Below are 14,182 nucleotides of genomic sequence, written 5' to 3'. Positions count from 1 at the left end.
TGTTTTGTTTTGTTTTGTTTTTTTTCAGGGAAGCACACATAAATCAGGTGTTTAGTGCCAACTGGTCATCCCTGGAAATACACATACAAGGGACATCATATGGGACTCAAGAGGTCATATGCAGGAATAACTATGTATATGCACATATAATAACAACTAATAAAAACAAAGAGGCGAGGTGTTCGAAGGAGAGTGGGGAAGGGAAGAGAGTGAAGGAGGGAAGACATTATGATTATATTATAATCTCAAAAACCTTTAAAATGTCAAAACAGAGTTGCAAAACATTCATGACATTCTGGGTTTAGTTCCCAGGACTACATAAACCAAGTATAATTTAGTTAGGCAAATTCAAAGCTAGCCTGGAAGAAAGGAGAACTTGAATTAAAAATCAAAGGCAATCACAATCAGGGTCATGGTAATGTGAATTATCAGCACTAATGGAAAGGGGGTGGGAAGGATTAGCACTGCGTGACCAGGAAAGCTAGAAATGGAGCAAGAACATGCTGTTCCCAGTCTTTAGGGCAATCTAGAAATGGACCAGAAGAGCAAGCTGTTTCTAGTGTTTGCGGATCTGTGCTACACTTTACATGCTACACGCTTTGAAGCACAGCAGAAAACTAACCCTGACTTTTATTCCACAGGTGAGAACAGTTTAACTAAATTTCCAAGTTTTAAACATCACGAAACTCTCAATACCATTACAGTATATCTAAACAAACAAACAAACAAACAAACAAAAACTCTAAAATCCAGTAACTTGACATATTGCAAAATTCTGGCCTCAGTTGTCAAAGTAAGAGAATTTTAAAGTGTTAGCATGAATTACAATGGTATATACAAGTCAACATACAGAAGAACTAAAGAGTGGACATCCAGGTCAAAGTGAAGTAAATCCATTGATTAATACATACCAATCTTCACAGCCCTTTTAGCTCCTGTCTCTAGGACCCATGTATAAACCCGATTAGATTGTATTGTGTTTTTAAGGTTTTTTTGTTTTTTGTTTTGTTTTGTTTTGTAAATTTTTCTGCAAATAGTGCTAAAGCTGTTTTCTGGAAGCTGTTTTCGGTAATCTGGAACAGGGAAGCTCATCCAATTGCTTCTTTCCTTGCACTCAGATAAAAGCTAGTGAGTGTCCTGTTTTGCTTTTTGTTGCTTTGATAACTGTGATGACCAACATCAATACAGAGGATGAAAGAGCTTATTTCAGATGTACTTTCTGTTCACAGTCCATCATGGAGGGAGGTCAGGGTAGGAAACTAGAGGCGGAACCATGAAGAAATGCATTTTACTGCTTTACTCACAGGATTAATCATAGCTTACCTTTCTCATACAGCCAAGACCCCTCTGCCTAGGGAAGGTGCTGCTCACAGTGGGCATGGCTATGCGAAACCAATCATCAATCAAGACCATCTCTCAATGAGATGGCCAATCTGATCTAAGCAGATCTTCCCAGGTAACTCTAGGTAGTGTCAAGTGACCATTAAGAACTAAGTTAGTTCCTTTTAAATTTACATAATTTCTCAACAATGGAAAGTTACTGCCCACCCTGGGGATCCATCCCATATACAGTCACCAAACGCAGACACTATTGTGGATGCCATGAAGTGCATGCTGACAGGAGCCTGATATAGCTGTCTCCTGAGAGGCTGTGCCAGAGCCTGACATACAGATGCTCGTAGCCAACCTTTGGACTGAGAGCAGGGTCCCCAAATGAGGAGTTGGAGAAAGGACTGAAGGAACTGAAGGGGTTCGCAACCCCATAGGAAGAACAACAATATTAGCCAACCAGAGATCCCAGTGTCTAAACCGCCAGCCAAGAACTACACATGCGGGGACTCATGGTTCCAGCAAGTTCTAGCAAAGAATGGCCTTGTCAGCCATCATGGGAGGAGAGGCCTTTGGTCCTGTGAACGCCTCCCCAGTGTAGGGGAAAGTGAGACTGGGGAGGTGAGAGTGGGTGAGTGGGGGCACACCCTCATAGAAGCAGGAGGAAGGATGGGATAGGGGGTTTGGGGAGGGAAATTGGAAAGGGGATAACATTTGAAATGTCAATAAATAAAATATCCAACAATAATAACAGTAAAAAAGTAAGTTGCTAAACTTCCTAGGGAGATCTTAGCTAGTCAGTGTGTGTGTGTGTGTGTGTGTGTGTGTGTGTGTGTGTGTGTGTGTATGTGTGTGTGTGTGTGTGTGTGTGTGTGTGAGTGAGAGAGAGAGAGAAAGAGAGAGAGAAAGAGAGAGAGAGAGAGAGAGAGAGAGAGAGAGAGAGAGAGAGTTTTCAAAAGTTTTAACCTTCAAAATTTTCACACCTTTGGCCATGTGCTCCCTTCAGAGAAGGCTGGGGAAGAGTCACTGTGTTTCCTCTTTCTGAATGATGTGACTTCTTTTTCTCTAGACAGAGCGTTAGAGAACAACGCAGCAGAGACTGCAATGTGTGACCATGAGTCGGCAGGATAAACTCATACCCCAAGCTTCGGAAAGAAAGATATTTGGATTCAGACAGACCCGTGTGGTTTCCTTGGTCTAGGGAGCCTTGTGGACTTTATTATCCTAATTAAGTTCGTATTGAGAAGTACTGGAAAGCAAGAGAACATAACTGAATAGCCGGATATGGGCAGCCTTACATCATGAGAAACTAGGGGAGGTTATAACATTTGGAAATAGAATTATGAGATAAAGTCTGAATGGAGGCCCAGAGGTATAGCTCAGTGGTTGGGCACTTAGCTAGCTTGTAAAAGAACCTAGCCCCAGCAATGAAGAAACAAAGTCTAAAAAAAAAAAAATAGTATGGGTGTGGAATAAAATAAAACAAATGTAATAAAAATAAAACAAATGTATTCCTGCTATGAGATGGTGGAATCTAAAAATCTTCAGAGCCGGAGTGTCAGAAATAAAAAAAAATGTCTTTAAATTATGTTTTAGAAGTTTAAAGAAACTTTTATGAACTTGATAGAACACCCAAGGAATGAAAAGGCCTTTGTGGGCATCCTCAAAATATGTCATATTCTTCAACTGAGCGCCTCCATGCAAATATCTTTCAGTCACAAGATTGATTCTTAAAAGCCTTGATGTAACTCAGACAAAATGACAGAAGTGGATAGAGTGCCCTATATCACGGTGAATCTCCTAAATGAACACTTTCCTAGTAAATGCCTCCTGTATGTCCTGCCTAATGTAATAATGCCTCCATCTTTACTTCATCCTGCTCATTTCTGCTTTCAACGGTGAGTAAATTTCATCTCCATCTAAGCAATTAGTGGCCAAAGAGAGTACATCTGGTGTCGTAGATTTACTGCCTCCAGCACGGTGTGATTTTCTGGGTGATTTCCAGAAAACGACATACTTAGTTCTGTCTTAACTGACTGCTTCAGTCTCATGCGTCCTTCTCTCTGCCTGGGATCATTGGAGTCCTGAGAACTCCATTGGATTTCCCTTCTGTCCTTTTACCCTACATCTTTGTGATTTTGATACCTCTGGCTTCAGCCTCCTGACCCCGAAATGTGTACAACTGAGTTTCCAGTAGATAGTGTAATTCTGAGAGGGACAAAATGAGGCAAGATTTCCCACTTTTATGTCTTTATATATACTCATCACCATCATTCTTAGTTCACATGTGAAAAATTTCAGGCATGTTACAATCTCTCTCTCTCTCTCTCTCTCTCTCTCTCTGTGTGTGTGTGTGTGTGTGTATGATATACATTAAGATTATATACTTATTGATATATATATATATATATCAATTATACCATAATCACTTTCTCTATTTCCATGTCTTCCATATAAGAGGAACTCAAACCAATTTGCCTAGATTGCTTAAATGTCGTCCATGTCTCCTGCTGTTTCTGCATTGGCTGTTCACTAGCAATTCATGGGCAACACAGGTTAACATATGTAGCTGAATGTATCCTATACTGTTCTCAAATGTCCCCAACACAGTTAGATGATAGAAATTCCTACCATGACTTTTAAAATTCCGCAAAATAGGGGTCCATGGCTCCTTTTCTATCTTTAGAAAGTTTTTAAGTGTATTTATGTTTGGTCTGCACATAGTCATGTGTACTACTTTCATGCATAGTGCACATGGAAGCCAGATAAGGCCCTGATCCCCTGGAACTGGAGTAACAGGTGGTTGGTTATGTGGGTGAAACCCTGGCCCTCTGAATAAGAAGCCAGTGAGTGCTCCCAGCTGCTCAGTGATCCTCCAGCCTCAGCCCTGGCTCTCTCTGTGATCTCTTCTTCCTGTTCCCACTTGGTCACTCCAGCCAAGCGAAACCAGCTCCCTTCCGCTTCTCAAGGTCTTCAGCTCTCATCTCGGGGCCTTTGGATTTACCTCCTTCCCAAGCATTCTTTCTACAGTTGCTCCCATTAGCTTTTCCCCTTTATTGGGAGAATCAAGCCTCTACCAAACATCTTCCACATGAGCTTCTGTAAAGAAAGACTGACTTTGTTGATTCTGTTTAAATGAGTACACATTGTTGTCTTACCTTATTGAGGTGGTCTGCATACGCTTGACCCTCAGGAAGTGGCACTGTTGAGAGATATGGCCTTGTTGGAAGGGGTGTGGCCTTGTTGGAGGAAGTGTGTCACTGTGTAGGCAGGCTTTGAGGGCTTCTAGTGCTCAAGTTCCACCCAGAGTGGAAGAGACTCTCTTACTGACAGCCTGTGGAAGACAGTATCCTTCTGTTGTCCTCTGATCAAGATGTAGAACTCTTGGCTTCTCCAGCACCATGCCTGCCTGGATGCTGCCATGCTTCCTACCATGATGATAATGGACTAAACCTCTGAAACTGTAAGCCAGCTCCAATTAAACATTGTCTTTTACAAAAGTTGCCTTGGTCATGGCATCTCTTCACAGCAATGTAAAGACACATATTTAGTTTGTGTTCCTATATATTACCTATAAGACTAGCACTGGGTTCTATGTCCATTTCTCATTTACCTGATTATTACATGAATATGAGCTTCTGCAGAGCAATTTGCCTTGGTCACAGACTTTCTCTAGCAAACAGCACTTGCAGGCATGCAGCAGGTGATTTTTTTTTCTGAGAGAAAAAAACTGTCAAAAATGAATATGTGATAATTTATGACTTTTGAAAGGGGCCATTGGAATTTAAATGTTGGTTTTTACACAAGTACGAACTGAGTACAGAAATGAATGACTAGATTCATGTCACAGTGAGACCTCAGAACCACAGCTAGGCACACACAGTAACCTGAACTGGGTCCAGTGGGACATGATTGCCAAATTATTAAAAAATACAGTGGGATATGTTTATCTATAGGTACACATTTTCAGTGCAGTCTATAACTCTCCCCCTACTGGAAAAGAAATCAGACCATTCATGTAAAGTTTAGATCATGTTTGAAGGAATATGGGGATGACAGAAAATATTATTGTAATCTGAGAAAGAAATACATACATGTAACAAGATGCGAAGAGCAAAATATGCAAAATAAAGGGTGGATATATTTTTTCTGAAACCATAATGTCAAACTTTAATGCACCCTAAAACAAAGAATGACCAATTGCAAACTGAGAGAAGCTCTTCGCAGCACTTCGGATGTACACTCGATAATCTAGAACGTGGAGGGACATATTCTCTCATTAGACAGTGGGGGGGGGAGTATCGAGAAAGGCACACTGCAGTAATACACAGAAGCAGAAACAAGTGTGCATAGTTCATGAAAGACACTCACTCAGGTTTGTGATGAAGGGACAAAGGGAAGGAACCAGAGGTGAGCTACAGCTTGCCATCCATCTGTAAGACAACCTCTTAAATCTGAGAACACTGAATTGTGACAGGATTAATTAGCACTCAAGGATAAGGGGTAACACCCTACAGAGGTCAACGTTGGAGTGTGCAATGGCATTGATTCTTTCGTACAAGCCAAACATTGCAGTGGTAATGAGAAAAGCCAATGAAAATCTTGCCGATATATAAAGAGGAGAAATGTGCAAGAATAAATTTGAATTTATTGAGTATCCACAGAATTTTTTGTTTGTTTGTTTTGTTTTGTTTTTCGAGACAGGGTTTTTCTGTGTAGCCCTGGCTGTCCTGGAACTCACTCTGTAGACCAGGCTGGTCTCGAATTCAGAAATCCACCTGCCTCTGCCTCCCAAGTGCTGGGATTAAAGGCGTGCGCCACCACACCCGGATTCCATGGAATTTTTTAACCTAAAATAATATCCTCGATACCTTGGAACAATACAGAGTTATTCATGTCCAGAACTACATCAGTCACTTGGGCACTGTGCTCTTAAATATGGCTTGTTTGTACCTTGGAGGCTTCTCGTATTCAAATTTCATCCCCCTTGTGAAGTGTTAAGGTGTAGAAATTTAATCCCACGGTGTTTTTTAAAGGTGGTGATTAAGATGTTATAAGGCCAGTAATTCTGAGTCCCATGACTGAATCTGTGAGGCTTTATAGGAAGGGAGGGACTAGAGGTGACACAGCATGACCCCTGTCTTTTGTCATGTGATGCTCACACATCCTCAAGACTCAGCAGAAGGAAGGTCATGGCTAGATAAAGCTGTTTCTTGTTCTAGAAGGGAGAGCTGGACTAAACTTGTGTTCTTTGTAATTTGCCCACCGTGAGGTTTCTTTCTTTTCTTTTTTTGAACAAATGGAAAAGAACTAAAATAGTTCGTGCATCTGTTAAAATAGAATAGTGAGCAGAATTTAGTGTCTTTAAGAATAATAGAATCAGTATATGTAAATTATAACAGGTTATGTAAATGAGGAAATCATGAAATGCTCTGTTGCTTAGGGACGTATAGATGCATTGCTGTGTGAGTTTATATGCCTTTTATTGCAAGAATGTAATTATTTTAGGTGAAATGAATCAAGCACACTTAGAGGAAGCACCTGTGTCAAACAAAGAATTAGAGGTGTGAAGGAAGCTAAGAGTGTAGTGAGAAATATAATCTCACTATGGGACCCAGGCTGTTCTGAAATTCATTAGCAGCCCTGGTTAGCCTCGATCTCATGGCAATTCTCTTACTCCAGCCTCCAGAACACTGGGAGACAAAATCAGAAAGAAGATGTATTTTTCCTCCATCATCAAGAATAATTGAAACATCCTATATCCTGGAAGCTTCTTTTATTCCTTTGTACAAACCTAACAATGGTATTGTATAATTTGCTTTCTATACCATCTGTTCTCTGGACTTTGATGGAGGAGATTAGACAAAATACATAACATTTGCCAAAATAGTAGAGCCAGGAGGTGAAGTGTCAGACATGTCAGGGGACCTCTCAAACTTAGTCTCTGTTTTATATTTCCTTGGGGGCATCACGATTTATGTATTTATTTATCTGTTTGTTTGTTTGTTTAACTGAGCACAAATCTCAAGGTGATATTGTGCTGTTGTTTGTTAGATTTAAGCACAGGTTAGATGTTAATTTTAATGCAAGCTGAAAAAAAAAACTTATTTGTACGATGCTAAGAAAGTTGATGTTCACATGTAGCTGGAAACAAGACAATTGTTCTTCTCTTTGCTGGACTAAGGCACACCTTTATCAAACTATGTACATACATAGGCATGCATAACAGCAATAGAAATGTTCATTTTCCAGAAAAATGTTTATTTATTTACTAGTTATACTCAGGGAGGAAACACTTTGATTTGAAACTATCAATGGTGCTCACCAATAGTAGAGTCACAGGATGCCCTTTGATCAGGTTTAAAATGTATTTATTAACAAAATATCATCACTACTAATGACCAGATTTCAGTCATGAATAGCTACTACCCAGTTCTCTCTCTCTCTCTCTCTCTCCATATATACATTATATATGGAGATTATATATATGTCATTATATATATATAATGACAAAGCATTTAAAGCATAAAGTTTCCCAGTGTAATGCAGTGAAATATTTGATGTATACGACCATCTAAATCATAATTTCTAAATATCTCCAAGAATTCTTCTAGGAAACATTTGCAGAGACAGAAATTCCTTCTTACGAAGTAAATCGGCAGCCCTGGATTCAAAAGTGCCCACCACAGAATTTCCTAGTCACTGAAGACAATTCTGTACTCTAATTTATAGATCCAGAGCCAGTATGTGATAGCCTGCACTGAGCCAAACTCCAAGGGAACAAGAAGCTGATGTGGGAAGAAAGGAAGCAATAAATGTTGAGAAACCCTTGTAATGCAATTTAATGGGATAACAAGACTTGCTCTTTCTCTGCCTACAAGAACGCCCATAAGAAGTAATTATGAAAGCACAAGAATTTACTGCAGTAAGCTGAACAAAATGCTTATAATTTAAAAACGCTACATGCCGAGATTAAACATGAAATACTATGATGTGCACATATTTGCACTTATCTCTTGCAGAGCATATGTTTCCTTTCCAGCTATACAAAGATTTACCGTTTGCCATAGTCTCACACATTAAATATCGCTAAATGCTCTGAGGCACACAGTTCATAGATATTTTGAAGACTGCAACTAAAAACACAAAGTCTGCTTTAAATACATCTCCATTAATTGATAACTCGAGTAGCGCTAAATTACATAAGGGTACTCCATGCTCCCTCTTTGTAATTCAGCAGTACAATTATTAACCTAGAAACGCTTCTGGGCTCAGTAGCTGCATCTCAGTTCTAACTCTCTAAAGTAGTGTATTAGAAACTTTTGACAAGGCAGGGAGGGACATCAGAGATGTTATTTGTATATAACTTTTTTCTATTCTCTATTCTCTTTGTTTTCAATTGCCTTTTGTACTTTTCAAAAAGCATTCTATGAAAACCAATGCTTATTTAATTGCAAGATGCTATTCATGTAATTTTAACTCCTCCTCTTCTCTCTTAATAGCAGAAATACTGCATTTGGAATGGGGGTGCTTAATTTCTCAAGTGTCTTCTTGTTAGTAACAAGAATTTCTTTTTGATAAACTATCCTATAAAACAGTAGTTCTTGTATTTCCTTAAACTAACACAAGATGACAACCGATGCTTTTTGATGCTGCTTTTTTTTTTAAACAAAGTTGCAATTCATCACTTTTTCTATCCCTTACTTTTGCTTTGTCTGCCCAGGGTGGCATCTATTGCATATGTTTATGCTAAAAATAAAAAGCTCAACTCTCACAAATCAAGCAGCTTTCCAGAATTATAATCAGTTTTTTAGAGCCCTAACATTTAATGGGGATATAGCTAAATACCCAATTCATAACTTAAGGATATATGTAGGATTTGGTTCAAAAAGGCATCATTTTCCAAAGAGGCGTTTGTTTTTAAAATGGAGCAATATCTAGGGGGGAAATGTCCAGCCAAAGCATTATGGGACAAAAAAACCAAGCCAAGCCAAACCAAACCAAACTAGAAAATGACAGTCAAACAGGCAAGCAAAACAAACCCCTCAACTCGTCCCCTAAATACCATAGAGTTTGTTTTGTGTTAGCTGTCTACTGCAGGGCATGTGGCTTGCCCTTAAGTGTGGCTTGTAGATCCAGTGAGACTGCGTTGGAGAAAACTAATTTTTCTTTTGCAAGCAGTTATCAGTTGGAGATAGCTTCTGAGTTAGGGATGAAGGGTTGTGTCTATTTCCCCTCTCAGACCTGGGACCCTATCTGATGTAGACCATCTCAGCCTGAGCATGCTGCCACAGTCGCTGCGAATTCATAAGCGCTGTGGTCTTATTGTGTCTAGAAGGTCTTTTGTCCTTGGTATCCTCCACCCCTTCTGGCTTTTAGGATATTTCTGTGCCCCACCCCCAAACCCCTGACTCAACCTCCACAGAGTTCCCTGAGCACAGAAGGAAAATTTTGGATGGGAACACCTAATTTCCACTAAGAAGTGAGTTCAAAAGGTCTCTTGCTCTCTGTACATTTTCCAGCTGTGGGGTTCTGTGTTTGTTCCAATTTACTGCTGGAGGAAGTTTCTCTGATGATGCCTGAGCAAGACCCTGACAGGTCTTTTGATTAGATATTATGGTTTCTGATTTGCTGTCTTTATGGGATTTCTGTGTCTCTGAATGTGTGTGTGTGTGTGTGTGTGTGTGTGTGTGTTTTCTTGTGACTTTTCTTTTGCTCTTTTTCTGCTCTCATTTGCTTTGTCCTATTCAGGTTTGTTTTTATTTCATCTTATTTTATGTTACTATTATTATTTTTAAAGGCACTTGTTCTCTAACAGGAGGCCAAGAAAGGATGTGTATTTGTATGGGTGGGGAGTCTGGGAAGATCTGGGAAGAGTGGACAGAGGGGAAAATTAAATCAGAATATTTTGTATAAAATCTACCTTAAATAAAAATAAAATGGAACAATCTGTATACTACGTTCTAGTTGACAATTGTCTCAGACATGCTTAGGTGTGAAAGAACAGATCCACAATTACCCCTGAGGCAAAAATCAGTTATATAGCAAAAAATCTTTCTGATTGGCTCTAGAAAGATCGCTGAAGATAGAGCAGGCTCTTGAATGGACACAAAAAGCCCACCACTTTTTTCCTGTTGGGCCTTTGCTCCAGCTCAACTTTAGCAAGGGTGGGAATGGGGGTGGGGGTTAGAAGGTAGGGGTGGGGGATGGGAATCACAGTTCTTATCCACGTAAGCACAATTAGTATTAACATCATCAAGCTATTTTGAAGACTCTGTTCCAAAACGTGACATTCCACATGCTTCCGTTCTTACTCAAAATTTCCATGACCACATGTGAACATATTTCAAAGCCACAAAATCTGCTCGAATTTATTCTTTGTGTAATTTCACCTCAGCGTTTTCCCGATCTTACTCAATCTTATTGTCCCCTAAAGTTTGTCTTGGAAGGGAATCTTTTCCTTTGCTATGTCTCAATCCTCCCTGCCTGTGTTATTGTTGTTTCCTGCTTTACAGAGTCTGGGGTATCTCAGCGTGTGCAACTTCCCACTTACCATTGCATCAATGTGCAAGCAGGGCTGCATTAATTAGATGATTATTTGGACTTCCTGGTTTAGATATTCGAGTTCACTTTGTGGCCACATGTTTTCTCTTTCAGTTGTTGGTATTATTATCATCATTTTTACAGGTTCTTCCAACACAGCCCCGGTTTGTTTCTGACTGAGTGACTGACAGTCTTGGCTCTGATCCCCTGTTGTCTGAATAGTGTGCCTTCTGCCCCAAAGTCCTGCATGTGAATCATTCCTATACCCCAGGCCCAAGGAAAGAGAGTCTCCTTTTATGACACGATTTGATTTTTTAAAAAAAAAAATTAAATTTCACAGGTTATAAACTATTAACAAAATAATTTAGTGTCTGCATAACTAAGTCATTTTAATGATACTGTCAATATTTATATCACTCAGAATGAAATAACATTTTATACCTAGCCTCCGGCAGAGTCCATGGAAATACTAAGAAAGAAATCGCCCTTCTAATGAGAGTACAGTTATTAACTATATTGATTTCATCCAAAACAGTCGTTTTTATAATTCAAATACAAACATTCCTAAGGAATAACATTATTTAAATATAAAGACTGGAAAGATAGCTTAGCGAGTGGCAGTGTTTGCTGTACAAACACGAGAAACTTGAGATCAAAGCCTCGCGACCCATTTCAAGCCCATCACGGCGAAGGGGGAAGGGTTCATGAGCTCCCACCATTAACTGAGGAGCTCTGGACAGTTGGTCGCTTCTGGGATAAAGAGAGTCCGTTTTCTTTAAATGTGTAGACCATGGTATGTTCAGGTTGATGGCTCCATATTCACATATTCATATTCATATTTAATGTGGGTTACATTAAAGCAAAACAGAAGAGAGCAAAGGGTGTTTGTTGGGAGGATTTAGGGGGAAGATCGCGGGTGAAATAAGACCATAATACATCATATGGAAATTATCAAAGAATTAATAAAAGGATTATATTAAAAACAAACCTACGCCAGGGTGTGCGAGGCGTGCGGGTTACCGTGATAATACTTGCTGGCTGTTGTTGTGGTTCATAGGCGATGTATCTGGGTAGAACTCGGGAGGGAGGATTTCAGTTAAGCTGCAGCTCAGGGGCCTCTGGGTTTTATGTTTGAAGAGCATGGTGCCTTCAGCAAAAGGAAGTTAGTTACCTTTCACCTTCGCGGCACGGTCAAGGGTAGCCACAATTGCCTGTAGTGTTTGTGTGTGTGTGTGTGTGTGTGTGTGTCACACACACACACACACACACACACACACACACACACACATATAATTAATGAAAAGAGAGGCTATGGGTCTGAAAAAGAGCAATGACAAGGTATACAGGCTTTTGAAGGGGAAAAGGAGAGAAAAAAGTCACATAATTACATCATAATATCAAAAATAAAAGAGATAAATGCAAAGTAACAAACCCCTGCAGGGCGGGACTTGCCCATAAGACCAGTTTTGGAAGGTGGGGGCTCACCACCTCCTCTGGCTGCCACTTGAGTGTACGCGGTCACACACACCCACTCCCTCACAGAGGGACCACCCCTTAGCGTTGCAGACATCCCACGTGTCTCTTCCACAATATGGCTTCTCTTCAGGGGTGGGGTTTTGTGGTTTCATCCAGGTTTTCTCCTCCCAACACAGTTTCAGAATCTGATCGACCTTGTTTAAAATAATCAATCGCATCGTTTCTATCGCAGGTGAGACACAGCAGCAGGCAGAGCTGTGCCCACCGAGGGATCACTAGCCCTGAACCTCTAAGGATGGTGGTGAGCCTCTAGTCATGGCTGGGTTGTTTGCAGGCTTCAGGTGGGTCAAAGAAACGCACTGGATCTAGGTCTTGGGGACCAGGGACACCGGAATAAACCAACTGCTTTGTTTACTTATTATGGCCCTGAATTAACCGCTAGGCCGTTGTCTTTTCTGAGCTTAATGCTATCTGACAGTCTTTCTAAGTGAATTAGTAAATTCCCAAATACAACCTAGCTGAGGTGACTCAAGTTGTGATTTCCATGTCGGCACAGAAAGCGGTCACACTGCTGTCTCCGCTCACTTTGACTCAAAAATATTTAATCACAAAATCTGCTGGGTTTCGTTGTTGTTTGCTTGGGTGATTGGTTGGTTTTTTTTTAATTTGAAATTTGTTGAGGGTGGGATCTGTTTTTGTTTGTTTGTTTTGCCTGAATACCGATACTTGAATCCCAGACTACATGGAAAATTGTAACTGCTGAATTTAATTTTTGATATAATATTTAGCCACTCTGAGAATTTCATACATGTAGCTTACAGTATCTCAGAATGTATTGACAGCACATTCATTCCAGTACCTTCTCCAATACGGCCCAGATTCCCCACTGTCCACTTTTCAACTCCAATGTCCTAATCTTATTTTGAATTATACTCATAGGAATAGAAACATTTCAATTGTAAGCATAAAAACTTATTAAACACAAGGTTCCAGAATAAGCACAGAGCTATTTTACCAGTTCGTGAATTCTTACCCTGATTTTCCTAGGTAAAGTGTCTGCTTTCCATGGCACATATTTAAAACACTACTGAACTGTTTTGGCTTCCTTCTTCAGTCACACTTAAAGAACACACCATTCTACACATTTTGGAAGTATGTAGTTTTAGCTTGAGATATCTGCAATTTTTTTGACAGAATTTTATGATCCACCACAATACTTCACTCTTTCTTTTCTTTGCCCTGGGCTTGGATATTCTAGATACAAACATCGTTCCTTCTTAAACCATGCTGAGAAATATCGAGTTTACGTCTCTGGAGGAGAAACAAGGCAAGGAGCTATGGCCTCTGCTGTTGTGTTAAACTGCATTCCTCTATCAAAAAGAAATCCATCATGCCAGTTATTAAATAAAATTAAACTTTTTTTTTTTTTTTACTGATTACGTTTAGGACTTTGGAAAAGAAAATATCTAACAGAAAGTTGGTTGTGAACTGGTAACATTTTGCTGCAGACGATGTGATTATTTATTGATTTGTGATAATCTTCCTACAGTTTCCACTGAAACAAGATGAATTAAGAGAGACATTGGATCTGATTGAACAGGTTTGCTTTCACATAGCTGCACCATCTATGGGTAGGTGACCGATCAGCCTCTATTTTTAAATAGATTTTTTTTAAAGATTCTAACTACAGCATTAATTGAGATGGAAAATAAAATAAAAATTAAAACGATCCTATGACACTTTTAGTATGTTTACTTATTGCATACAGTTTCTATAAATGTTGGTTAATGAATTTTGAAGTGAACCAACAGTTGGGTCGGAAACTCTATGTTAC

The 14,182-nt window shown here is 39.6% G+C and overlaps 1 long non-coding RNA gene across 1 annotated transcript; it reads left to right on the top strand.

Moving 5' to 3' along the window:
• Positions 1-11,561: 11,561 nt before the first annotated feature.
• On the top strand, positions 11,562-13,974 carry Gm40795. Its single transcript, XR_872153.1, has 3 exons — positions 11,562-11,665; positions 12,581-12,689; positions 13,898-13,974. It is a non-coding gene; the product is annotated as a predicted gene, 40795 (long non-coding RNA).
• The last annotated feature ends 208 nt before the right edge of the window (positions 13,975-14,182 follow it).

Source organism: Mus musculus, chromosome 10, assembly GCF_000001635.26.
Source record: "Mus musculus strain C57BL/6J chromosome 10, GRCm38.p6 C57BL/6J".
Taxonomy (NCBI): domain Eukaryota; kingdom Metazoa; phylum Chordata; class Mammalia; order Rodentia; family Muridae; genus Mus; species Mus musculus.
Note: the sequence above shows the minus strand (reverse complement) of the source record. Positions and strands in the feature narration are given on the sequence as shown.